The sequence below is a fragment of the Sciurus vulgaris genome (genome assembly GCF_902686455.1).
Source record: "Sciurus vulgaris genome assembly, chromosome: 14".
Taxonomy (NCBI): domain Eukaryota; kingdom Metazoa; phylum Chordata; class Mammalia; order Rodentia; family Sciuridae; genus Sciurus; species Sciurus vulgaris.
The window spans coordinates 91,287,033-91,312,654 of record NC_136475.1 but is presented as its reverse complement, the minus strand read 5'-3'; the positions used below and the strand labels follow the sequence as shown (position 1 = coordinate 91,312,654).

The 25,622-nt window shown below is 45.5% G+C and overlaps 1 protein-coding gene across 10 annotated transcripts in view; it reads left to right on the top strand.

Moving 5' to 3' along the window:
* The first annotated feature begins 4,792 nt into the window (after window positions 1-4,792).
* The window catches only part of GREB1 (growth regulating estrogen receptor binding 1), a 129,646-nt gene continuing 108,816 nt past the window's right edge, over window positions 4,793-25,622 (top strand). For 7 of the 10 annotated variants that reach the window (XM_079109655.1, XM_079109654.1, XM_079109653.1 and 4 more), the window contains exon 1: window positions 4,850-5,194. The gene's annotated coding sequence lies outside the window, so the exon portion shown is untranslated. The other 3 variants (XM_079109658.1, XM_079109662.1, XM_079109659.1) reach the window with 3 other exon arrangements.

Below are 25,622 nucleotides of genomic sequence, written 5' to 3'. Positions count from 1 at the left end.
CAGATTATTTCCAGTTTTCTGCCACCATCAACAATCATGAATATAGAACATTTGTGCAGATTTTTAAAGATATTTTATTTTTTCACGGTGCTGGGGATTGAACCCAGGGCTGCGCACGTGCTGCATAAGCACTATGCCCCTGGCCTCAGATGTTGTTTTTCATAAGTGGGAAATAGCTTTAAAAAAATGGTTAGGAGTGGAATTCTGGGTCAGAGGTGTGTGCAATGGCAATTTTGAAAGATATTCTCAAACTTGTCCTCCAGTTTGCCTTCTGTCTAGCAAGAGTTAATAATGTGGAAACACGATAAAGCAAATGTATTTCTATTGAGCCTTTAAGAAACAGTACCGTTCACTCCATATTAATGCAGTTCCCCAACCAAAGTTGCTTTGTGTTTTTGGACAGAAAGAAACTACACATTGAAAGGCTACCAACTGCCAGAACAGTAATTTTTCTTGATCGATACTATCAAAGGTTTTCCAATCATTTTCGTGAAAAGTCTAACATGGTGTTGGTATATATATATATATACACACACACACATATATATGCAACATATATGATTTTACATTATATTTCAACAGTGTAGGTACTTTATAATGTACATAATACCTCTCATGTATATCATACAATATTACCTTTGTAGAGGAATAACTTCAATAGTTTTTTCTTTTTTTTTTCTTTTCTTTTCTTTTTTTTTTTTTTTTTTTGAGAAAGAGAATGAGGTGGTTCGGAGCGATGGGACAATCATTTGGAGACATTGTCTATGCCCTCTGCGTTTTCTCCAGTCCTATCCATTTTTTTCCCTGCAGCTGCTGTTATAATTAGGAAAGTGATCCTCAGATGACACTCAGGACTGTTGTTTCTGTACGTGTTATTGGAACAGAGCATCTTCTCATTTGAACCTTGACATACCTTCATCTTCTTTGATTTGGTGGTCCAGTTCTGAATTGCCAGTGGGCCCCAACCTTCCAACCAGGTTTTCAGGGAAAGTCACATCAGAGTTGAATTATTACTCTCGATTCTACATGAATTCTGTACAAATATGTGTCCGTTTGAGTGTCCATACCTCTATGAACTAATTGGTTGCACCAAATTCATTTTCCCCTCTGACTCCCTCTCTTGTGTCATCTGCTAATACCATGTACCCAGCTGTTTCCAGCTGGTCTTCTACGCCAGGTATAGGGAATCCAAAGTGTGTCAAGTTCTTTGACTCTCCACCAGGTGGAGCAGCTTCACCTTCGTGAGTCTACAAAATAGGATCTCAGTTTGGGTGGCCAAGATCCCCCTCAAGATGCTTGTGAGGAGGAGTGGAGCGGGTACAGCTGGATTTGAGTTTAAGGTTTCAAGTGAAGAGCGACCGCATCACATCCAGGTCTCAGATTTATTGTTGAGCAAGGTGGAGGTTAGTATTTCTGGCCTGAATCACCATGTGCAGAAATGAGCAGAACCCTGCTGTTGGGTCCAGTCTAGTGTACCCTTTTCCACAACTCCTAACCAGAACCTTAGAATGTGATCTTATTTGGAGAAAAGGTATTTACAAGGATAATCAAATTAAAATGAGGCCATCAGGGTAGGTCCTCATCCAATGTGTACCGGGTACTTATCAGAAAAGGAAATTTGGACACAGGTGCCCTTAGAGGGAAGACAATGGAAGACAGGAAGACAGTCACCTACAAGCCAACGAGAGAGCTCAGAACAGATCCTCACAGCCATTCGAAGGAACCAGACCTGCTCACACCTTGATTTGAACTTCTTTCTGTCTGTCCTCCAGACTATACATTTCTGTTCTTAAGCCACCCAGCCTGGTACTTTATTATGACATCCCTAGCAAACTAACACGTTTACCCATTCACATTTGAAGACAATTTACTAAAACTGGGTTTAAGCATTTCCCTATGTTGAGAGACACATTTGCCCCAAAGGAAGTGTTAGTTGACAACATAAACTGGGTTATATGTAGTTTTGAGACATTTGATTCTGAGAGAATAAACTTGAAGTATTTTCAAGCCATTTAGAAGCCTGCTTTTACATGGAAACAAGTAGCAGGAAAATAACACAATTCCAAACAGCCTGAAGTACCCAAATGGGGTCCTAAAGGCTTCATCCAGTTCCTCGCTGTGCTGCAGCACAGCTGCACAATCACACTCCACCACGTGGGACCAGATGACGCCTTCCCAAGCCTCCCTGTGCACTTCAGGCAGCTACAGCGAGTGCCACCATGAGAAGGAGCAGCTGCGTGAAGGCAGGAAAGTAAGGACACGGGGATCTTCATGCATGTGTCACGAGGTGTGCAAATACACAAACACACCACCGGGCGAGTTTGTGTCTGGGTGGAGTGGTGTGGAAATGTGTGTTCAGTAGAAAGAAAAAGGTATGAGAAGAGGGGACTGCACAAAATCAGAAATACAGGTGCAAGGAGAGGAAAAAATTTGCTCTCTGTGGGAAGAAACATGTTGAAGGTATGGGTATGTGTGAAAACGAGTTCTGTGTAAAGCCATAAAGCAGAGTGCATTTTATAGGTATGTAAGCATGTGTCTCGTATGCATTAAGTGTGTGTGAAGGGAGTCACTGTGTAGCACATGGACAGACATGGAAGGGGAAATGGTATGTGAAGAGGTGTGGGTGGGAGAGAGGAGAGAGAGAGAGAGTGTGTGTGTGTGTGTGTGTGTGTGTGTGAGAGAGAGAGAGAGAGAGAGAGAGAGAGAGAGAGAGAGGGAGAGAGAGAGGGAATGTGTGCATTTCTTATGGATAATGCCAGGCAGAGCCCTGGTGCCCAGAAGCCATGTCTAATTTCCTTGCTGACCCCAGAGTCTCTTGGAGAAGAATTCCATTTACTGAATGGGCTTGGAGACTGACCTCTCCTTTGTAAGTTTCAGGTCGGCTTCCAAGTTTTTTAATTTGGCCCCATTCTTATCAATAACATTTTGAACCAAGTTGATTCAACTCATTTAAGAATCTATCTTTAAATTACTTTTTCAAGTGTTGGTTCAAGTTCAATGAAGACATAAAATAAGTGGATCAGGTTCACTTCCAGGAAAAACAAACCAAAACATCTGTATTTGTGTGTTGCTATTTAAACGAATAAGCTCGGAACAGGGAAATGATTAATTAAGCTAGAAAATAACACCTTTTCCATTGAATCTCAATTTTTTTTTCTGATTAATTCTTAAGTGGCAGGAGTCCATTCATTTCTAAAATTCATTATGGATCTTCAAAAATAAGAATAAGATTAAATCTCTCTCCAAAAGTCTAAAATTCGATTAAATCTGTCCCCCAAAGTTTTCGTAATAATTAGATAAGGTATACAGGACATCTCCATAAGAAATTCTTCTTAACTGTAACATCATATTCACTTTCATTTTTCTGTTGAGCCAAATTGTATTTTGTATTTACTGAAGGTGAGTGCCTTTTTAATGAAAGGAAGTAACTTTTGGAATGCCTTTCTTCTATAGTGGGGGTGGGCAAATTTGCTCTGCTCAGTTGCTTGTTTGGTTTGGTTTTACAGCCCATAAGCCTAACTAGGGAGGCGCTTTCCTTTTTCTTTTGGCCATCTTGGGGATCAAAGTCAGGGTCTCACATGTAGTAGGCAAGTGCTCTGTCACTGAGCTATTCCCCATCCTCTTTACATCTTTAAAAGGTTACATTTTAAATAGTTCTATGGCTACTTAACCTCAATTTAGCTTCTTGACTGGCAAAGTCTAAAATATTTACTTCTTGACCTTTAGGGAAAAGTTGGCTGACTCCTGCTCTATATGATTTTATTTGCTTGAAAAGAGATAAGCTGTCCAACTGTAAAGGGGAAAAATGTAAGGGCATTTCTTACAGTGATAATTGGCTTAGGAATTGCGATAATAACTAACCCAAACCACAAAGCAAACATTTTGGTTAATATTAATGCAACATAGTTACTCTGTACGCCTTTTTACTAGAGTGATTCAATGGATACAAATGCAATTTCAAGAGTTTTCACTGCTGTCTTGTTTATAATCTTGAAAAACTGGATCAAATCAAATATCCATCAACAAAAGTCTGTAAATATAAATTGTATCATTCTCATGTAATGGAATACTATTTAGCTGTAAAATGAATAAACTAGATCTGCGTGTATGATCAGATAGATCTTACAAACATGATCCTAGGCAAAATGAAACCAGTATGAGCAAGTATGATAACAGAGAAAGTTGTAAAGCTGGTAAAAATGCTCTGTATTTTATGAACACATGCATGTGAACTAATAGCATAGAAACATGGAGGGATGGGCTATTTGGGAAGAGTACTAGGGGATGGAATGGGGAGGGGAAAACGGGTGGGAGGGCTGTCCTGGGTTTTAACTGACTTCGATATTGATTTTCTTGCATAAATACTTCTATCAAGTATGGCAAAATATTAGCACTAGGTTCTTGGGCTCATGGCTCATTATGATACTCCACCTAGTTTAGTGTGTTAGAAATATTTCATAATGAGGAAAGGAAAATGATGGTGCTGTCAATCAGTCCGGATTGACAGAGATCCACTCTGGCAACACTTTGGCTGTGCTGGCCTTTGCTGGCGTATTCTCACCCCACCATTTCCTCCTTCAACCACTCAGCTTCCTACTCTGTGACCATCTCCTCGGTTGGAAGAAAGTTGGCCCTTAGCCTGGTCCAAGTCCCCTGGGGTCCTGAGAGTGAGTGGCAGGAAGGTACAGGGTGGGTCTCCTGACTCCGTTCTGCAGCTGGCAGATTCCTGAAAACACAGAGGTCCATCTTTTGCTTTGAAAAAGGAAGAAAAAGAAATTCCCTCTTGTCAGCAGCTTCCCTGTGCTCATTGTTTCGGGCCACCTCTGCAGCCACCGCCAGCGAGGTCAGCAACACACTGTGAGGTTTGCTTCTTCCTTCCTTCACTCACCCTTTTGACCGACACTGGCAACAGGAAAAGTTGTCCGGATTCCACCCACAGGTGCCCATCGTTCCAGAATCTTCCTTTCACTCTACGGGCGTCAGACAGGCTCCCTTTCGTGGGCAGCTGGCGGATCTTGACTGGTTGGGGACCCAAGTGCCTCCCTGCTCCGCCCTACGCATAGCGCGTTGCTTGAACGGGTCGGAGTTAGGTAGGAGAGGGCAGGGGCCGCACAAGGTCCCTCCGTTAGCCCAGGACTGCACCTAGGGGACCCGCGGGCGCTGCGGTCTGCAGGACTCCGCCAGGACCGCCTGGGTAAGGCTCCGGGTCTCTAGGGGTGCAGCGGTCAGGAAACCTGGATTCTGCTCTCGCTGCCTCTTAGACGCGCTGTGCCCCTCCAGGCGCCTGAGTCCCAGGCGACCAAATGACCTCTATCCTCCGAGGTTCCTTTCAACTTCCGGCAGACCCCTCCGATGCTAAGTCGAGGGGGTGTCCACCGTGGCCCCGCGAGGATGTCGGGGTGCGCGTACCTGGGCACAGGAAGGGCCGAGGCTGGGAGGAGTCGCGGGGGAGGGCAGAGGAGAAAGCGACACTGCCCGAGGCAGAGGCGCCCAGCCCAGGCCGGCGCCTCAGGTGTGAGCGTCCCCTTCTTTCTGGATTTATCCAGGTGGGTGCTGGCGCGGGACCCAGGCAGCCCCGGAGCAGCAAGAGGGCGGCGGCTGTCCCGCCCGGTGGCGCGGGAACCCCCGCGCTGCAGAGGGGAACTGCGTCCTTGGGGACCAGGACCCGGTAGGATAAAATTGGGGGCGGGCGGGGGCTCCGCTGCTGCTGTTGCCGTCCGCCCCTCGCCCGACGCCGCCCCGGGCCCCGGCCCCGCGCTCCGAGCCGCCCTCGCCCCCAACCCCGTCGGGGCCGCGGTCCCGGGGCGGCCGAGCCCACCCGCCGGCCCTCCTGCGCGGCCGCCCGGAAGACCCGGAGAAGTGGATTGCAGGGGGCGGCCGGGGTCAGGGGTCGAGTCCTTCGCGCCGCCGGGGCTCCGGAGATCCGGGCTTTGCCGAGCGCCCGGCATTCGGGCCCGGCCGGGCGAGGCGGCTGGGAGCGCAGCGTACAGGCTGGGCTGACCCTTCGACGGCGGCGGCGCTGGGCGGCGAGGTCCGGCGGCCGGAGGACAAAGGGCCCAAGGTAAGAGCGGCCGCCGGGAGCGACCGGGGCCGCGCGGGGCGTGCGAACCTCGCGCTCGAACTCTGCTGGCCCCGCCACACAGCTCCGGCGGGACTGGGGCGCACGCCGGCCCGGGACCCCTTCCATCCCTGCCCCGGGCAAGGAGCGGGGAGCTGTCCGGCTCAGCCTCGAGCGAGTGTGGGGACTGGGTGCTGCGGGGCCGGGCGGGGTGCAGGCAGGGACACATGGGCTTGGCGCGCGCAGAGGCTGGCGACCCGCCGGGCGCTGGGTGAGCGCTCGGTGGGCGGGGGCTTTAAACCTGACAGCGATGGCACTGGTGTTACGGTGCCGAGAGCGTGCGCGCGTGTCGGTCTCTCGCTGTATTTCAGAGAGGCTGCTTGGAGCCCGAGGTGGCAGCCGCAGTGCCCGCAGCACTTGGGACATGGGAGAAAATGGGACCAAGAGCGGCCCTGGGCAGGCTTTGAAGACACTCGCAGAGTGTCTGGGAAGGGGGGCTTCGTAACTGAATCCTATTTGGGGACTTGGGAACAAAGGCTGCTTCCCTGAAGTCCAAGATGAGGGGTGTGTGTGTGTGTGTGTGTGTGTGTGTGTGTGTGTGTGTGTGTGGCCGCCGGGGCGTCGGCAGGGGGCCAGGCCAGGAGACCCGCCATTCACTCAGAAGGATGCCAGGCCATTTTGCTGTCAACGCTCTTTTGATCCTTGGTCATGAGGACCAGAAGAAAAGCGGAAACACCTACTTTATACACTGAAGCTTTTCTTTAATCAGCCTTTATTATAGAGTTCAGTGCTACTACAGACCTTGAAAGCGTTTTTATTATCGCTTTAAAACAATAAACGTGTAAATTTAACTCGAATAAACACTGATTCCCAGTGAGAGCACTTTAATTTCTCATTTATTGGGGGGTGTTAGGCAAGGGAATTCTGAGCTTCATCTTATTTAATGTTGCGTTCACTGGGGTCTCGTTTGCAGCGCTCTAAAAATAAAATGTTGCTGAGAATTTTAAAGTTGGTTAGCTCCCACCCGGAACTTTTTCCTTAGGTTTCTTTAATTTCTGGGCAGATGTGCTGACTTTGTTTATAACCAATCCATTGTTTCCAAAGCACTGTTTCTGAGTTCTCAAAAAAGTTTGTTTTAGGGAAGTTTGTTTTAGGAGACAAAGCTAAATTAAAAATGTGAAACCACAACGTGAAACACAGGTGAGGGGAGGTTTCTACGAGTCTTTTTTCAGGCAGGAATCTGCCTGGTTCATTTAAAGTTTGCAGTGTGATCTGTGACGTTCTCAGCCCCCACTAGCCCTGCTGGCATGAGGTGCTCCGCTCTTCATTCCGGGGCACGTACTCTTTATGGAGCAAAAGGTGAGCTTGGCCTGACACCTTCTCCCTCCTTAGCCTTGCTTGTATTGCAGATTGCTGAAATGGTTTATTTGCGGTTTAAAATGTTTTACATTCCTCACCAATACCTGAAATCTTTTACTGGGTTAGGTAATTTGAAGCTACACTTAAAAAATATTGGTATTTTTGTCTTGCTATTTTTAATGTGAGAGAGAGTTTATAATCTCATTGAGTCTGTTTAAAGGCTCCTGTGCTTAATACAAAGTCAATAGCTCTTTCTTTCATTTAGTGAGAAATTCACTGAGCTCCTGGGGTATTGTACATGGCTGTTCTAGGACTACAATTTTCCTTGCCATTAGAAAGCTTTTTTTTTTTTTTTTTTTTTTTTTTTTTTTTTATGAACAATGTATCCAGTTTGGGGCTTCAACATTTGAATTATGTAGGGATTTCAGATTCTTCTGAGGTAATATCAAAGTAAAGCTAATAAAAGTTTAGAAGACCCAAATGGGAAGAAGATAGAGTGGGATGTAAGAGAAAGGGCAAGCCCCCTGCCCCATGTTCAGGCGTGGTTATCAAATCGGAGGGACCAGGATATTTACAGCAAAGGCTGGGGAGGATATTTACAGCAAAGGGCGCTTGCTTAACAGTCTAGCTTCTTCTTCTGACCTGGTGTTACAGACTTAGAAAGGAAACCTTTAGGGGTTTTGTGGGGGCAGCTAATTATTAGGACTAACTGAGACTCCAAGTAGTTAATCCTCTTAACTGATAAAATGCTTAATGGGTATTCTTGGCTTTTGGGTCAGTTTCTATATATATAGCTAAATTATAGTACCTTAAAGATAATTACACTGAAAAAATGTCAGGGGAAGGCTATGGTAGAACAATTCATATTTGTGACATAAAATTTAAGAACATACAGAAGAGTTCAAAAACCCCAGAGATCCATATAGAATTACTGTGAACTCTTTGGCATATTTTTTTCCTGGTATAAAAATAAAATTCTTTATGCTTGTAAAAATTGGTCAAGACTGTATATTGTATGATATATATTTTGTCACTCTGTCTTGTTTTTCCACGTAATAATTATGTTATGAATATTGCTCGTTGTATTATTTCTTCAATATTGTCATTTAAGACAATGATTTTATATTCTGTTTGTGGATCAATTATAATTTAACTGTTTCTGTGGCAGATTGGTGGGCTTTTCCTATCTGTGCTTTTGAGGTTCTTTCCATTTTGATAAAGTATCGCTGACTGATGGGAATGCACATTTCTAAAATCTGACTGCTTAGGAAGTGGCAGGAGGGGACATGAAGCAGAGGGGATGACCCCTTGCCTCAGCCTGTGGATCTCAGTGGGTATACTCTCACTCGCTTTTAATCATTTCTTATTCATCCTTGGAATATGGTAATTTGTATTTTATTTACCAAATTGTGGTTTGGGGGGGACATAAATTTGTGTCTTAATTTTGTCTGAATCCCTCTGGTGCCCTGCCAGGGCTCAGCATGCTGCAGATGTTCACAATGTACAGGGAAAGGTGCCTATTTCAGGGACCGTGTAGGAAACCCGGGTCTTCCTAGAAATGTGCAGTTCAAATCTTGGTCCAGCTGATTGTGGGACTTCTCACTATGGAAAATTTCAAACACTTCCAAGGGTAGAAGGATTAGTGATCATCATCCAGTTCAATGATTGACCACATTTGGTCAGTTTTCTTTCCTGCATCTCCTGTCTTCCCACACCATACGCCTGCTGGATTACTCTGAAATAAGTCTGAGACATTATATCATGATATTATATTATACCCCCGGTGACTGTGATCATGATCACCTCAGAGGCCAGTGGGAAGGGAATGTCATTGGGCACTTGGCAGGAAGTGGATTGGCAGATGCTGTGTCAAGCAGAGGCCTATGCCCTGGACCTACGTCACTGCCTGACTTTTATACTTTATCCTTGAAAGAGCAGCTACTCCATTTAGGACTGAGGTTGTCATCTGTCCCTTGGGGAAGTTGGCCTATGTTATCTGTGAACTTCCCTTTAAGTTTGTTGAAGCATACTCTGCCCTTTAGTCTACTGTGACGCTTCTCAACTTGTTCTTGGGGGCTGGGGATGCGGCTCAGTGATAGAGTGCTTACTTAGCATGTGTGAGGCCTTGGGTTCAAGTCCATAACCACCAAACAAACAAATAGTAGTTATTGAACTGGCAGCAACAGCATTGCCAGGGAACTTAAACAAAATGCAGATTCTCAGGCCCAGACCCAGACCCACTGAGGAACTTTGGGCTGATCAGTAGACACACCTATGTGTCTCTGATGAGTGACACTGAAGGTAACTGAGGTGTGAATAAGCTCTTAAGAAAATAAAAGCGGAGATGAAACCTGAAAATTGTATATTTACCTGCCATTCAGTTCTATTTGTCAATCCGATGTTAGAATTCTTTCCTTTTGGCAGAACATCATCACCTGTGGAGTGACAGGGGCTCTTTTATTCATCAGGAGTTCTGATTGACAGTTAACGTGTTCTTGACACATAACGATTTGGGGACGAGATTATTCAATATAGTCTTTCTGAACTGGGGCATGTGTAGGCAATTTTCATTCAAATTAAAAAGATGGAGAAGCACTTCGTGTGACACACCCCATTTGTGATTACATTTATTTGTTTAATGTCTTATGTCCCCTACTTCACCATAAGTATGGTGCTGTCCCAGCACCCAGCACAATGCAGCCCCTAGAAGGTGTTCAGCAAATACTTTATGCATGAATGAGCTTTTGTTCTTTAGGGAACTTATGAAACTCTGGATAAAACAACCAAGCCTAATACTGGTAGAAACAGAGAACAATTAAGATTTCTTTAAAAATTAAATTCAATTTTTAAAATTTTTAAAAAACTTTATTTTTATTTTTACAGACTGCATTTTGATTCATTGTACAAATGGGGTACAACTTTTCGTTTCTATGGTTGTGCTTGCTGTAGATTCACACCATTTGCGTAATCATACATATACATAGGATAATGATGTCTGTCTCATTCCACCATCTTTCCTACCCCGGCCCCCTCACCAAAATTAAGGGTTTTGTTTTGAGACCAAAAGGCCATTTAGTTTTATATTTGTCAAATGAAATATGTGCTTAGCAGGGTCAACCGTGGGAGGTGATACGGAGGCAATACAGAGAAGAAATGGAAGGCGTGCCTGCGGGGAGGGGAGTTCCTTGATTCATACCTGCCCCCTGTTCCAGGGCCTGCACCTTAAGATCAGCTCAGTACTCATTAGCGCCACCAGCCTCTGAGCATCTACCACACGAAAGTGGTGCAGGTCCGCACTCTCCTTTCAACCCAGCAAAGTGGGGATTGTTGTTCCCATTCTTAGAGGAGGAACAGACTTAAAGTGTCTCATTAGGGTTGAACAGCATATAAAATATTGGAACTTTCAAGGAAAAAAATTACCCACTACCTAAAGGTGTGGTGCTGCTAAGAGTGAGATCAGAGCTCAAAGCGGATTTTGCCTCTAGCTGTTTGACGGAGGGAAAGTTATTTCACCTGCCCTCACCTCTAGTCAGTCATCTGACACTGACAGTAATGATTTCTCGTAATTGTCTTAAGATTGAGCGTGTTGTCCACGAGAGGTGTTCTTGGCACACAGTATGGACAAGAGGAATACTAGTGGCCCCCACTGCAGTTCCTGGGAGCGAGGCTGCAGGATCTCAGCAGCTTTCTCCTGGTTCAGGGCCCAGGGGCCAGTTTTCTGTTTCTTTCCTCTACCAAGAGCTCGCTGGCACATTTGGGTTCAGGGTTTCTGCATTGTTCGGAGTCTTCATTCTGTGCCTCCTCCTGCTAATTCTGCTTCCAGTGTTGCTTTGTGCTCCGTTCTTCGTGCATCTGAGGCCTGGACATCTTGCGAGCACCTTTTACAGACTTCCTTCTAGGGCTTGCACCCAGACTTGGTGACCAGTTCTCATTTCCTGGGACAGATTCCCTGGAGACTGGCTTCCTGCCTGGTCTTGTGGTGCTCACCCTGGTTGCCCTACTACCCTACTGCCCTGTCAGCCATATGACTGCGTTGGGCCCGGTCTCCATGCGTCATTTCATTGGTCACTCCAAGATGGTTCTCCTGTCTCTGGAGCATCCTAGTGGACATGCCCAGGCTACATGGGCCCTTCCATGATGCCATTCCACTTGTTGGAAGCAACTGTGCCATGTTCGTCTGGTTCTTAAATTTGTGCTGAAATATCTCCAATAGTTTTTTCTTGAACTCCCAGTATGCCCAGTCAAGAAATGTTTGTTTGTTTGTTAGTTTCTCGATTGGTCATCGACAGCCTAGCCAGCCGTGCTTCCTGACAGTGAGCGTGGAACCTTCCCAGAAGGAGTTTGGTAAACTGAGCTCAGCTGCTACCAAAATCTGTGACATGGAGTAAACTTTACATGACAGAGACTCATTTCCTGCTGTGAGGAGTCTGGGGCGATGGGGTCTATCCTGAGTGAGGTCCACTGAGGCACAGGAGAGCATGGGGGCCTGGGCAGTGGGTTGACTCTCAAGAACATAGTTTGCAAGAGTCAAAGGGGAAGGGAGATGGGAAAGAGCTTGGTTTGAGAAAGATGGTCTGTCATGGAGACCTTTCTCAGCCCAGCCCCCAGGAGACTCACGTGGGAGACTTAGGAAGGACGTTGCAGTGAGAAAGTCACTCCAAGTGTCCATCAGGCTCTTCTGACTCTCTCCAAGGCGGTCCTGCTGGGTGGCCTCTGAAGATAAGTTGTGGGGGAAATGGCTCTTCATCTGCTGGGAGTGGGTCAACAGGAGTGAAGCAAACCAGCAATGTTAGACTTGGAAGATGGGAGACAGGCTCAGAGCAGCTGGAGGAGTCACCTCTGGAATAGAGCCCACGTCACAAAAAAGACTAATGCCGGGTGGTGGTCTAGAACAGTTGTCTCCAAAAATTTTGATCATACAAACCTATTTATAAAGACATCTCAAATAGGCACCCCAAGTATGTAATTTTCTGCTTAGTTATAGATTGTGTACACGTGGTACTGTAGGAAATTATTAAAACTATAAATAAAATGAAAATTTAGAGGGTAAAAAGATGAAATAAATGCTGTTTAAAAACCAAATATCAACATGTATTCCATTTGTTTACAATAAAAATAAATTTAGAAAAAGCAAATATCATTTACTGATTTTACAAGTCTTTTTTTCTCCCACAAAATATTATTATATTTATATTGAATATGTTTTATTATTTTTGGAAATCTTGGTTTGTGTTTTATGATACAGAGATTCAAAGGTCTTGTCCTAAGTTCAGTATATTTGGACATTGATTTAAAAACTGTAATTATTGAAAAGATATTCTACATAAATAAAAGCTAGACATCATTGGCTATACTTATTAAATCATGATGTTTACCTTCAATCCCATCTGCCAGTTTTGTAAGAGTTTTGGTTGAAATTCAGCTAGTAAATATCTGTTCCTTCATGTCAACTAATAGTTCACACCCACTGAAATCTTCATTTGGAGAAATTTTAAGTGGGCTTATCAAGTTACTTCCAAGATTTAAAAATCTGCAGACATGGTGGTTTGTAATAGCTGGATGTTTTAGCAACAAAATCACCTCATTTATTTTTATTTAGTACATATTTATTTATTTAGTAAATCAGGAAGTAGCCCATGGTTGTAGTCCCTGGGCAATGGGTAGACAGGTGGGGTATTCTGCCAGTCCCCCATCTGTGGCACGCTGTTTCCTTAGGACGCCTCACCTGTCAGGTGTGATGCAGGCACCCAGGAGGGTACCAGGGCCAATGAATTTGCATGGCCTTATGTATTTTGATTTTAGAGTAAGGGATACATATTAATCAAGATCTAGCATGGCCCTCTTGTGCCCTGTGTTAGTCAGCTCTGGCTGCTGTATCAAAACACGACAGACTGAGTGGCTTAAGCAACATCTATTTTCTCATGGTTCTGAATGCTTGGGCCAATCCAGGGGCCTTCTCTCTGGCTTATAAATGGCCACCTTCTTGCTGTGAGATGCGAGGTGAGGGAGAGTCAGAGAGTGCATGCACACAGCAACAAGCTCTCTGGTGTCTTTTCTCATATGAAAACTAACCCTATGGGATCAGGGCCCCACCTCTGTAATGTCATTTTGCCTAAATTTCTTCTTTACAGGCCTTCATGCCAAATATAGTTGCCTGGGGTTAGGGTTTCAGCTTATGAATTTTGACACAAACATTGTCTGTAACACTCCAAGACTGCCTCTGATAGCCCCTGAGGTGAGTGCTCTCTGTTTGGGAGGCCACAGTTAGAGGAGTGATTTGCAAGATTACCAGCTGTTCTTCCTGTAGTTGGTAAGATTGGAGCACATACAGGTGACACATAGGTTGCTGGTGACCTTTTGGTGCCTGGCACAGGAGCTGGATATGTTCACGTCACTGTGCCAGCCCAGAGCAATGCCTGGTGTATTAGTGAGCTTTCCATTGCTGTGGCAAAATACCTCAGAAAAATCACCGTAAAAGGTAGAAAGGTTTATTTTAGCTCAGGGTTTCAGAGGTTTCAGTTCGTGGTTGGTTGGCTCGCTTGTTTGGGAGCCTGTGGTGAGGGAGAACATCACAGTGTGGGAGTATATGGTGGCTAGGAAGTGGGAAGAGAGCAGGAGAGAGAGAGGGAAGGAGGGAGGGGCCGGGGTCCCACTATCTCCTTCCGGAGGGACATGCCCGCCATGTCCTGACTTCCTCCCACCAGGCTGCACCTTCTAAGTTTTCTATCGATTCCCAATAGCACTATGGGCTGGCGACCAAGCCTTTAGCATAGCACCTTTGGGGGTCACTTCTGCTCCACACGATGAGGTGCCGACCTGTAGGTATTTGTTGCATATTGATAAAAGTTTTGACTGGAAAGGTAGATAATTGCTAGGCCCTTCAGAAAGTAAGCACTTGCAAATTTGGGTGATTAGGTGCACTCCTTGCTGTTGAGTTTGGATGTGTTATCAAATTGCAAGGCCTTGACGAACATTTATTTCAATGGTATAAATAGGTCTTACGAATTATACTCATGGAACTTTGATGCGGTAAGACACATGGATCTTCTGGGGCGGTTTATGGACCAGTGTGCAGTACTGCCCGGGAGATGGTTAGAAATATAAATCCTTAGGCTTCCCAAACTTTCAGAATGAGAATCCCTGGTGGTGCAGCCTGGGAATCTGTGTTTTCAAACGCTCCCCGCCTGAGATTTATGCAGGCTGAAAGTTGGGTAGCCCTGGTCCGGGTGTGGCTCTTGAGCTGCCCTTGGGGAGGAGTCAGTGAGGGGAACTTGGGGCTAGAAATCTGGAGCCCATTCCTGGTGGCTGCTGACCTCTGTCTTCCTTAGTTGGTCTTGTCTGTCTGTTTGTCTTTCTGTACCGGGTACTGAACCCAGGGCCTCGTGCAGGCTAGGCAGGCTCTCTACCACTGAGCTATACCCCAGTTCTGGTCTTGCCTTTCAGTGATGAGACTCACACTTCTTTTTAAATGGGGACGATCTGAGTGGCTCAGCTAATGGGCATGCAGCTGAGACCGGGTCCCTGGAGTCATGCAAAGCCAGGGTCACACTGAACTTGGCAGCATTTGGGAAGCTACATAATTTTCTCTTGTCTGTTTCTTTGTCTACAAGATGGGGTTAGTAGTAAGGAATGGTTCACAGGGTGGTTGCAAGAATCCAGTGGTCACCTCTCAGGTGTGCTGACCATTGCCTCATCCAGAGGAAGAGCCCCAAACTTGTTATTGTTGTTATTTTCATTGTCATCGTCACCCTGGCCTTGGAGGTGCCTTCACAGTCATCCACAGCTCCTGCTCGGGTGCTGCGGGGGTTGCTCTGGAACACTCCATGACCTTGGGGGAGAGGACCTGCCTCCTTGCTCCGTGACCTGACGTTGCTGGTCTGCATGGGGAACTGGGCCTGTGACGTCATCTGCTTCCCTCCACTTCCCTTTCCTTGGAGAGGTTGCTGAGAAGCCAAGTGCTTTGAACATCTAGCTGGGACTCTGCTCTGTGGTTTTGCATAACTGGCTGCTGCCATTTATTAAATTCCCATTGTACCAACACTTCATATCATCACCAAGCTTATACACAGCCTCAGCCTGCAAGGACGGGGACATGTATTTATGGATGTATAAACAGGCTTTGAGGTTTACTAGGGAGGTGGAGGAAGCATGTGGACTTGCCATATTCGTAGGTCAAAATGGTAGTATATTGGCAATTTCATGTCATTTAACTTAATAATTTTATCATACAACATAGTATTTTTTCATTAAAATTTTAAAAAAATGGTCCCCCAAGATATTCTTATTTCTTCTAACCAAAAGGACACATTCCCAAAAGGACACATTAAAAAATCAGCTAGGACCTGGAAGTTGTGTTGCATGCCTGCAATCTCAGTGATACAGGAGGCTGAGTCAGGAGATCACAAATTTGAGGCCAGCCTTGAACTTAGTGAGCCCCTCAACAACTTAGTGAGACCCTTTCTTGGAATAAAAAATAAAAAAACACTGGGAATGTAGGTAAGTGGTAAAGCCCCTGGCGTTCAATCTCCAGTTAGAAAAAAAAAGTCGGAGTCAGGTACTGTTCCAGGCACCGTACACATAACTCACTGCCCCACAACAACCTTGAGGTAGCCGATGTTTTTATCACCCACATGTTGCAGAGTGGAAAACAGGCCCAGAGAGGTTAAGTGGCTTGTTCAAGTCCACACCCAGGAAATGGCTGGAGCAGAATTTGGATCCAGGCTGTGGATCCTGGGTTCTGAGCCCCTGGCCTGGGGTGCAGCTGGTTAGGACCGGATTGCAGCAGGATGTTCAGCGCTGTGGAATGTGGGCACATGGGAGGACACTGGACTGTGAGCACCTCCATGAGGCGTGCCAGCCCTGGGTCCTGCTCAAGTCCCAGCAATCTGTGCTGCTGGGGGATGGGAACAGTGCTGCTCTCACCTCTGTGCTGCTCCCCTGTCCTCCTGCCTCACAGGGTGGAGGAGCCAACGTGACTTTTCTCAGGAGCCCAGCAGACTCTTGCTCCAGCCGCTCTTCCTCCCAGGAAATCCCAACCCCCTGGTCTCAGTCTGTGGAGCGTCAGCGCGCTGGTCTCCGCTCACTGGGAGGAAATGGTTTCTGGGCTGGAGCCGGGCTGGCCACCCGGCTCTTCTTTCAGTGACTTCGTCTCCACGGGCAGGAACAAAAAATCCTTGTTAGGATTCGAAGCCCCTGGGTAGATGCTTCTCCAGTCATCGTGAGGGAAAAGGACAGCTCAGACCCGGCCCGAGATGGCTGTCTGATCTCTGTTACTGTTGTGGAGAGCTCGCGATTCCCAGAGAGATGTCTCACAGGGAGACGGTGGCACAGAGCAGCCGCCTGCCCACCGTCCCGGCTTGAAGTCGATGAGCAAGGTCTGGAGGATTCTCTGCTGTCCAGGCTGCGCTGTGTTAGGGCAAGCTGCCAGCAAGTAGAGCATTTTTAAAAAAATGCTGAAATAAGTAATTCAGGATAAGTAATATAGGATATTACTTATTTCCTAATTTGTATTAAAATTATAATTTTGAGATAATTGTAGTTTCATGTGCAGTTATAAGAAATAATACAGAGATCTTGTGTGCCCTTTGCTCAGCTTCTCTGAAAGGTGATCTCTTGCAAAACTGTCATACAATATCAAAACCTTGATCTGGTCAAGATGAAGAATGGTTTCATCTCAACAAAATCCTCCCAGGCTGCTCTTCTGTAGCCACCGTTACTTCTCTTCCCCATCCTTGCCTCCTGACCATCTTGGATCTGTTCTCTATTTCTTTAAGTTTGTAAACTAAAAACTTATATAAATGGAGCTAGACAGTTTGTGGTCCTTTGAGACTGCCTCCCTCCACACCTCAGTGCAGGTCCCTGGAAATCCATTTGAGTTGTTTAAACGTCAGTAGTGCATTCCTTTGCATTGCTGAGTAGTATTCCATGGAGTGGATGTACCACTATCTATTTCATTACTGACCTGTTGAAGGACAATCTGGGTTTTTCCAGTTTTGGGTTATTTTGATAAAACTTGTATGAACACCTGTGTACAGGTTTTTGCATAAGTATAAGTTTTAATTTCTTAAAACTTAGGAAATTAGGATAAATGGTCAAGAGTGGGTCTTATGATGGTTGTATATTTAATTTAATTTTTTATGTTCTGTTTTATGTTTTTGGTACTGGGGATTGAACCCAGGGGCACTTTACCACAGAGTTACATCCCCAGCCCTTTTTGCTTTTTATTTTGAGGCCATCTTACTAAGTTGCTGAGGCTGGCCTTGAACTCAAAATCCTCCTGCCTTAGCCTCCTGAGCTCCTGGGATTACAGGCATGAGCACTGTGCCCGACTATTTAATTTTTTGAGAAACCATAAAATGGTTTTCCAGAGTGACTGTACTGTCTTACATTCCCTCAGCAGTATATGAGGATCCAGTTTCTCCGCCTCTTTGTCAACTTTTGGTATCGTCATTATTTTTTGTTCTAGTCATTCTGACGTGTGTAGTGTTACCTTTTTGTGGTTTTAATTTGTATTTTTCTTTTGATTAATGATGCTGCACATCTTTTCATGGTACACGTGCCATATCTTTATCCTGTTTGGTAAAATGCCCCTTCATGTCTCTTGCCCGTTTTCTAGTTGGATTGTTATATTTTGAGAGTTTTAAAAAATTCTAGGCTGTGTGGCTTCCAAACATTTTCTTCCACTTTATAGTTTGTATTTTCATCCTTTTAACAGGATTTTTTTATGGGACAAAACTTTTGGATTTTAACAAAGTCCAGTTTATCACCCTTTTTTCGGATTGTGTTTTTGATGTCAAATCTAAAAATTCTTTGTCTAGTCCTACACAATGAAAATGTCGCTATTTAGAAAGAAGTTTCATCATTTTGTTGTATGTGTGATCTTTGATTCATTATGAGTTAATATCTGTGTGAGATGTGAAGGTCTGGGTGAAGCTTTGTTCCTTGGCCTATGGATACCCAGTTGTTCTAGCACTCTTTGTTGAACAGGCTTCCTGTCTTCCTGAATCGCTTTTGCACTGACTGATTTTTAGATTTAAGAATTGGTGCTAGGTGTGGTGCACGCCTGTAATCCCAGTGGCTGGGGAGACTGAGGCTAGAGGATCACAAGCTCAAGGCCAGACTCAGTGACTTAGTAAGGCCCTATATGACTCAGTGAGACCTTGTTTCTAAATAAAAATATTTTTAAAAGGGGAGCAGGGGCTGAGAATGTGGCCCCTGGGTTCAATCCCTGGTACCAAAAAAAAAAAAAAAAAACATGCTTTTTGTGATCCAGTCAAATGTTTTGAGACTGAAAATGCCTAAAGTTTGCATGATAAATTTGTGATGTTCATATAGCTCATTCGAGGCTTTAAGAGACCCAGAGGGACTGCCCAGCTTAGGGCCTCTGTGGGCCAGGACTGTGTGGGGCTTGGGTGGAGGTGTGAGTGAGCACATGGTGAAGCTGGGGCAGTGAGTTCCTGTGGAGTTCTGTGCTGGCATCTGGGCAGCCTGCCTCCAAGCAGGGGTGATAACACTTGGTGCCCTGGGCCATCCTTGGGCACACTGACCTGCAGGGTGAAGTTGACCTTGTGGTAGGCATGGGCAAGGCCTGGCTAGGCTCTGTCAGCTGCAGACTGGCCTGAACTGCTGGCTAATTTTAACTCTTGGCTCCTGTGGGGCCTTCCCCACCCCCAGTGTGGCTTCTAGCGACTGGCTGTTTAAAAACCTGTGTACAAAGCCCGTGGAGCTTCGGTGAGGTGTCACAAGGGTGGGTTTCCATGTTTTAAAATTACTGTTAATATTTTTAAACATTTTTATTGCACAGAAATGTTCATGAGAGAAAAAGTTAAAACGTTTAGCGAAGTTGATCTGTTATCCCCACATCCCTAGCAACGCCCTCACGGTGGAGGGAAGATTGTCTTTTTGTGTTCATCTCGTTGGAAAACTCCATTCTCACTCCGGTTGGGTCATGAAGATACAAAGCTGGTTTGGATAAAAACGAAACAAAACAAGACTTTTTTCTCTCACCGACTGAATCTGGAGAGAATTTTTGACACTGCAGACCAGGCTGGGAACGAGGCCTTTGTGTGCGGGTGCAGAGGTCAGGCTGGGCAGCAAGAGCCTCAGAAGGTGGGGAGCCCCGAGGCCACTGCAGCCAGCGCTGGAAGAATGAGCTTTTGTTCCCACTGGTGGGCTGTGCAGGACCAGGGCCAGGACATCAAAGACACGTGACGTGCTGCTCTCTGGCCCTGCCCTTTGCCCTGCCTGTCTCCCTGCGGGGAGCTGGGGCAGCAGAGCCGGGCAGACATCACGCTGGGAATTCCAGGCAGGAGCTGATCAATAATATTTGCATTAGGCATTTGCATCAGTCTCTGTTTTGTTCTGAGGAAAACTCATCGATTTCCTTATTTGATTGACAGATCAAAAGCGTTTTCTTCAAATTTAAAAAATTATGTGTGTTAATTGCAGAAAGTGTACAAAATGGAAAAACATACGAACCAAAAAACTCCATCCCTGGAGCCAATGGTTGTTTTTTTTTTTTTTTGGTGGGGGTCTTCCTGTCTATTTAATGGACCACATGAAACAAACAGTTTATGAAAAAGTTGTTCACTATGCAAACAATTTCCCTGCGTGTTTGTTGGGAACTCTTATCTATGTCATTGCACGTTTCACATTACACATTGCGTTCCACACAAGTTTTGGAATCTGAGATATCACTTAAAAAACTTGAAATGGTTATTGTTGCCTTTTCTGGTTAGGCAAGTATTCCTATTGCAGCACCTAAAATAATACAATAAAATCGCCAGATTTGCTTATAGGAACTGTTCAAAAGTATCATTTAAGTAACATTATTACTTCATTGGGTGACATGGTCACAGAGACTGGAAAAGCTAAACCACTGAGAATTACTCAGCTGTTCTTTAAAAATTTTTTTTGGTACTGGGGATGGAACTCAGGACCTTGGCACATGCTAGGTGAGCACTCTACCACTGAGCCACACGGCCAGCGCCAGCATTATTCAGTTTTGATGAGCAAGTAATGGGTGTTTTCCATCTTTATAGCAAGACATGCTAAGACTTGTACCCACTGCAGCCCCTTTGGGGAAGAAAGAGTAAGAGGACAGCAGAAGAAACGAAGAAGAAAGTTGAGAGATTATTGGCAAACTGCTGTTTGATGTGGATGTTAGCATGAGATAAAAGAAAGTATAAGCAGTTCATGAGATCCATTTCACTCTGCATTTTTATCTGTGACATGACCTCAATGTGAAAAAGGCCAGGCTCCCCTCTCGGGGTCTTAGATCAGCAGTGACGGCTGTCTTGTGCTGGCCACATTGCATCAACATCCGGTGTTTATCCGCACACGCACCCCACTGCTTGCCCAGCCCTTGAAGGCGGGAATCAGGGCTGCATCAACTGGGCGCCCCAGGGACCTGGTGTGAGTCCTGTAGCCTCCTGGAATTGGCTAATGAACGTGTTCAATTTTCCTATGAAAGGATGTTGCTTAATTTAGCTGTGTTCCTTATTGACTGAATTTATTCATCTTTGCCAGCTCTTTCAGTAAATTGTGGCAGTGGTGCAGTACATCAAGACACTAGTGCTTTTGAGTTCTATTTTCTATTGTACCTTGTAGAAAGTGGATTTTGAAATGTGTCCTAGCACAAACACATATGAAGTACCAAATTCTTGCTTAGGGTCTTGCTATGTTTTGCTTATTTTTAGAAATCAAGCCCTTAGCATGTTCTTTTCATTTATGTTTGTGTTGAACTGACTCTTAGTAGAGTCTGAATTTCTTGTTTATAGGACTAGTCCAGCTTGGGCCTTCCTTAGTTTATACATTTGCTCCCATAATAGGTCATCTGAATAAAGATGATTGCTACAAATGTGATGAAAATAATAATTACAGATGTGATGCCAGATGTTGTACCCCACACTTTGTGTCTGCATCTATTTTATGTATTATTTTATCAGTCACGTTTACATAGTGATGTCACAGTTTGCATGGATACATAATTTAATTATTATAAAAAGTCCACGAGGTAAGTTTTATTACCTCTGTTTCACTGTACAGAAGTGGAAGCTTAGAGAGCTTTGATGACCAGCCCTGCAGGAGGAAGAGGTGGATTAGGATTTGAGCTGAAGTCTCTCGGGCTCTCCACCCGAGAGGGGCCAGCTTCACTGCTCACCTGGAAAGAAGGGGGAGGAAAGAGGCCCCCGCAGAGGAAGGTTTTTGGAGGATGAAGAGGCCAATCCTAGCTGTGGGGCTGGTGGACACTGTCTTCTCATTTCAGTTCCCCAGCTCGGACGAGGCTTCGCAGGGCCTTGCACAGAAATAGAAAGAAACTTTCCTGATGAAGGCGAAGTCCCTTTGTCCAGGGGGCTGTTGTCATGTGTGTGGCATGTCTTCCTTCTGCTCCAGTTTTTACACATTTACTACGTAAATGCCTATCTCTTGCTTTCAGTGCTTAAAATTTTCCGATGATAAATGGCCTAGTTTAGTCAGGTGTGGTGGTGCACGCCTATGATCCAGCGGCTTGGGAGGCTGAGGCAGGAGAAGTTCAGAGTCAGCCTCATCAACTTAGCGAGGTCCTAGGTGGCTTAGCAGGACTCTGTCTCAGAACAAAAACAAAACAAAACAAGAAGCCCGGAGATGTGGCTCAGTGGTCAAGCTCCAATGGATCCAATTCCTGGTGCCAAAAATAAATAAATAAATAAATAAATTAGTAAATTAATTAATAGGCTAGTAAAAATTCACATTATTGATAACGTTCCTTCTAGCTGACCTCTGGTCTTCTGTGGCGTGGTGTATCATAGTTTACGTTCTATCCCTTCCCCAAATGATTGACATTTTGCTTGCTTCCTCTTTTATAATGTTATGACAAACATTGCTCTAAACGCCCTTTGGTTTCTCTTTGTGTCTGAGCAGAGGAGTTTCAGGGATGGAATTGCTGGGCTGTGGTGTGTGCCCTTCGGCTTCGCCGGGTGGTCCCATGGCCCCCTCGCTGGCTGTGCTGATCTCCGCGCTCATCAGTGGGATGCTCCCCCCACATTGCTGCCGGTACCACATGTGGCTAGTTGCTTTGTGTCGTCACTCTAAGGTGCGGTGGTAGTTTGACTCCGGTTACTGGTGAGACTTCACACCTCTGCTTCTCTTAGGATTAGAGCAAGGTTACCTTCCTGTTCACAATCTGTTGTTTCCAGACTTTAAACATTTTACATAATATTCGCCATCTTTCTTCCTTCCTTCTCTTTCTTTCTTTCTTTCTTTCTTTCATTCTCTCTTTCTTTCTCCCTTCCTCTTCTTTTCTCTCTCTCTCTCTTTTCTTCCTTCCTCTATTTTTTCTTTCCCTCTCTCCCTCCCTCCCTCCTCCTTCCCTCCCTCCCCTCTTTCTCTTCCTTCCTTCCTTCCTTCCCTCCCTCCCTCTTTACCTCCCTCCCTCCCTCCCTCCCTCCTTCCTTCCTTCCCTCCTTCCCTCCTTCCCTCCTTCCCTCCTTCCTTCCTTCCTTCCTTCCTTCCTTCCTTCCTTCCTTCCTTCCTTCCTTCCTTCCTTCCCTCCCTCCCTCCCTCCCTCCCTCCCTCGCTGTGTTGCCCAGGCTGGCCTGCTGCTTGCCCTCCTCCCGTCCTAGTCCCTCCCAAGCAGCCTGGGGCCACAGCATTGCTTCTTCAATGATTCTGAATGTGAGGTGCTTCGCTTCGCACGAATTCACTGAGAGTACTCTTCAGTGGTTTTTAGCATGTTCACAAGGCTGTGCATCTCTGGTCGCTAATTCCAAAACGTCCCCTTTACCGCACAAAGCCCCGCGCCCACTAGCAGGCAGTGCCTCCCTTGCTCTTTCCTCGCAGTCAGTTTTCTGCTTGCTGTCTCTGGGTCTTGCACATTCCAGACATTTTGTGTATTTGTGTCTGGCTTCTTTTTACTTTTGTGTCGTCAAGGTTCACGTGGTGGCAGGTGGCAGCACTTCGTCCCTTTTTATGGCAGAATACCATTCCCTTGGGCAGCTATGTCACGATTTGGTTCTCCCTCCATCGGCAGAGGGACCTTGGGTTATCTCTGGTTTCCGGTGCTGATAGCTTCCATTCCTGGGCCAGACACAGCGCCCTATGCTTCCTTATTGGCCCTGAGCATCAACTGCCCTGCAAGATAGACAGATGCTGTGCTCGCGCTGCAGAGATGAGACCCAGGCTTGGGGTAGTGAGGTTACCCTCCCAACCCCAATTCAGTCGTGCTTTTCCTACGTTTAACACCTCTTCTAACAGCAAACACACCCCCACCCCCACCCACGTACACACGTGCACACATTTGCATTCGGGTGCATGCACATACGTGTATGTGTCTATATCTCTCCACGTCTTGCTGTATTCCAGGCATTGTTTTAATATCATATGCTTTGATTCACTTCATTGCCACAGAAATCTTATGATGTAAATATATGACTATCTATAATGTACAGCGAGGCTAGGAAAGGATACATAACTTGTCCAAGTTCAGCTAAATGGCAGAAACGGGAATCCTACCAGTGCAAGTGGCTCCAGACCTGGTGCTGTTGCTCACCGTGCCACCGCACTCCTGCCAATCACCGTGCCACAGCACTCCTGCCAATCACTGTGCCACAGCACTCCTGCCAATCACCGTGCCACAGCACTCCTGCTAATCACTATGCCATAGTACCTCCTGCTAATCACTATGCCACAGCACTCCTGCTAATCACCGTGCCACAGCACTCCTGCTAATCACTATGCCATAGTACCTCCTGCTAATCACTATGCCACAGCACTCCTGCTAATGCAGTGGTGGGACTCCAGCTCAGGTGTAATTGCGTAGTCCAATCTCCACCCCTGGATTTGGGAGTAATCCCATGGGATTAAACTTTCGTTATTATGTTAAAGCCAGTATAACAGCTGTTTAAAATGTTGGGAAAATAGGGAAATCACTGCCACTGACTAGCTGTGTGGGTCAGGAAACTGAGCGAACTGAGCCTAACTTTCCCATATGTGAGAGAGGAATCATACCTGCCCCTGTGGGTTTTTCTGACTCATTAATAATATAAAATTTAAAAAGCACTTGGAAGGTGGTAGATTTTTCAATACTAAGTTCTCTCCCTCTTATTTGGGAAACTGTTTTTTCTCTCAACGGCTGAGACTCTCTGGTTATGCAAAATAAGAAAGAGAAATGAAATAAAATCCCAGGTTAGCAAATCAGAAGACTAATATTTTCTTTCCGTGCCAATAGGACACTTTCAACCAATTCTGTGGGTTTTTTTTTTTTTTTTTTTGTCCTTCTTCTAATGATTTGCCAAGAACAAAAGAGGAACTAGAGACACCAAAATCAAGATTAGACCAACATTTAAATCTTTAAGAAGCGGCAGAGCTCACAAAGCTCATTCCAACATACTAAAACACAGTGGAGACTTTGGGTGTCAAAGCAGCCGATGATGAGAAAGTGATCAAACACCTGAAGGCTCACTGCCTACAGAAAAACTGTGTTACCCTGAACAGTACAGAGACCACGAACCCCCAGGAAGTAAATGCTAATTAAATAATTTTAAATAGATGTGAACTATAAAAAATGCATGTAGGAAAATTCTCTACAGAATAGACAAAACGTTGGCTGATGTGTTATAATGGAGGTTGGCATTGGCAAGCTCTCACTGGAGACGCAGGGCGGAGGGAGTTATTTATGGTTCTGCAGGGACAATGCTGGGACTCTTTGCTGTCCTTTAAGCTGGCAATCAAGCAGCCTCCTTGAGTACCTCCAGTAGAGACTCGTCCACGGGGACTGGGAGTCCCTGGTGAACTTTTAAGGTGATAGTCACAACTGACATCTCCATCTTACTTTCTTTTAACACAACATTTGTAGCCTATGGGAACCCCATTAGTGGGGTGACTTCCCTCCTCTTGCTTACCCACACCCCCCTATGTGGAAGCCCCACAGCCCTAGGCCTCCTAAGAAACCTCTGTGTTTGTAGAGCTTTGCCCGTCCCTCTGTTCTCTCTTGAAGCTTATTGTCCATTCAATAAGTTAGTGCATGGACATGCAATATTAAGATAGTGTTATTATAGGGGCATTGACACAGCCAGGCCCCCGTCCTTGATGGAAGAGTAGGAGACACACTTCTGTGACCCAAAGCACCTGGCAAGTGCTTAATACGAGACACGCACAGCTGGAGAGAAGCCAGCGCTGCCTCTCACTTTGCCTTCCTGCACTGCAGGTCTCTGACTCCAGACTCTGA